Source organism: Berghia stephanieae, chromosome 10 (genome assembly GCF_034508935.2).
Source record: "Berghia stephanieae isolate SIO BIC M18660-M18661 chromosome 10, UCSD_Bste_1.3, whole genome shotgun sequence".
Lineage (NCBI taxonomy): Eukaryota > Metazoa > Mollusca > Gastropoda > Nudibranchia > Aeolidiidae > Berghia > Berghia stephanieae.
In genome coordinates, this window is record NC_088369.1 from 16,215,788 (window position 1) to 16,218,287 (window position 2,500).

Genomic DNA, 2,500 nt, shown 5'->3' on the forward strand with positions numbered 1-2,500 from the left:
AACAGCGTTGTCTTTGTCTGAAAAATTGTAATATCGCCTAACAGGCGGCATGTGCCGTCCTACATGTTAAATGTTGCTGTTGACCAGGGACCCCTTGTAAAGCGCTTTGAGCACATTTAGTAGATATTGCGCTATATAAAGCTCAATTTTGCAAGCGCTGTAAAACCCTTTTTAAAAAAGAAGAAAAAAAAAACAAGGTAAAACACCCAACCTGTCAAACTACGTCAAAACACGGATTTTAAAAGTTTAATCAGAAAACTTTTCTTCAAATATTGATTAATTAAAATGAACCTCAGCTTGAGAAAATCACTCAAACCTGGGACTTCGTTGACGTTTTAGAAGTTATACCAAAACCTTACAAGGAGACAAATTGAATTCGAATCTCGTCAACATCAACCCTGAACACACATTAACTCACTCAACCCTAGCACCGACTATAGATAGAATGCGCTTGGCCAAGGAGTTCACAACATTGCCATCCGGAAGTATAACGGACCAACACACAAACTCTCTGTAACCATGAACTTTTATAGTCTGGTTAATACAGTTTAGTGAGAACAACTCACAAACGCGGATGGCAAAAACAATAACAAAGGCCCGAATGACGTCATCTGCATACTATCTATATCGGTAGTTTACCCGGGTTACTTTTACCCCAAGCCTATTTATTACATTTTTCTGAGACAAATTATAGGCGTAGTATCAAAGCTAATGTTTTTAGTTTTTACATGTTAATGGTGGTTGAATAAGACCATCTATGTACATGCTCATTTTTAACACATTTTTTTTCCAATTTTGAAAGTAGCCAAAATCTCTAGGATTGAGTGAGTTAACCCTCTCCTTACCAACTATAGGAACATCGTCACATTCGTTACGATACAACTAACATTATTCTTATTCAAATTTCTCTTGTACATCATAAAATTCAAACAAAATGAACAGTGTGTTGTAGAGCATGTTTTGCTGAAGAAATTATGTATCGCAAAAACTTATTGCTAATGTGTTTGAGTGATAACATATCTATCATTGTGTTAGTTGGGTGTGAAGATTTGGGGAAAATCCTGAAAATGGCTGGTAAGGAGAGGGTTAAATAGGTCAGACTGTCCAAATGGCCAAGGGATTACTCTATGCTCATGACACGGACTTTGTTGGAAAGTCCCAGTCCTGACACAGGGCGACATCAATCAAAATAGAAAGCGTCTTGCCCAAAAATGAACATCCAAACAGATCTGAACATACATACAAACACCAATGAGACATCCGAAAACTGAAGGACATCGATGAAGTTCAGGTCAGATCACTTCCTGGAATGATAATAATAAATAATAATTGACCTTTTATATAGCGCAATATCCACTAAACGTGCTCAAAGCGCTTTACAAGGGGTCCCAAGCCAACAGCAACACGTAAAAGGTAGATAGAACGAGACATGACGCATGTTTGGCGATATTACATTTCTTTTGCCAACAGAGACAACGCTGTTCACGGTCAGGTACTCATTTTACACCTGAGTTCGGTGAGAGAATGTGAATAAAGAGCCTTTTCCAAGGAGTCAACTATGCGCCGAGCGAGACTCGAACCCAGGACCTTATGATCTGAAAGCGAGTGTCGTGCCACAAGACCACATAGCCGCACATAGGGAATAAAGAAGACATCGAACATCGCAAATAAATATCCACAATGGTGGCACTTTCCAAATACCCACAATGGTGGCACTTTCCAAATACCCACAATGGTGGCACTTTCCAAATATCCACAATGGTGGCACTTTCCAAATACCCACAATGGTGGCACTTTCCAAATACCCACAATGGTGGCACTTTCCAAATACCCACAATGGTGGCACTTTCCAAATACCCGCAATGGTGGCACTTTCCAAATACCCACAAGGGTGGCACTTTCCAAATACCCACAATGGTGGCACTTTCCAAATACCCACAATGATGGCACTTTCCATATACCCACAATGGTGGCATTCTCCAAATACCCACAATGGTGGCACGTTCCAAATACCCACAATGGTGGCACTTCCCAAATACCCACAAGGGTGGCACTTTCCAAATACCCACAATGGTGGCACTTTCCAAATACCCACAATGGTGGCATTATCCAAATACGCACAATGGTGGCACTTTCCAAATACCCACAATGGTGGCACTTCACAAACTCACAAACGTATGGAAAAGGGCAGATAAAATCAAACAGAGAACTAGAATAAGGAAGAAAAGTCGTGACGTCACACCCTCCACTCTTTTGGTTCCTAAATCATTAGAAGTGTGTATGTATGTAACCAGTCTTTCCGAGTACAAACAATAAATAGGTTACATAAAGGTAGCATAACTAATGAAGTAGCAGGATGTATAGATAGTTCGAAGATGACGTCACTCAGGTCTTTGTTGATGTTTTTTGCCATCCGCGTTTATGAGTAATGCTCAGTGAACTGTATTAACCCGACTATAAACGTTCATGGATACACACAATTTTGTGTGTTGGTCAGTTA

At 40.0% G+C, this 2,500-nt stretch overlaps 1 protein-coding gene across 1 annotated transcript in view; it reads left to right on the forward strand.

Moving 5' to 3' along the window:
* The window catches only part of LOC144980724 (sodium-coupled monocarboxylate transporter 1-like), a 45,038-nt gene that overhangs the window by 15,477 nt on the left and 27,061 nt on the right, over nucleotides 1-2,500 (forward strand). The window lies entirely within an intron of this gene.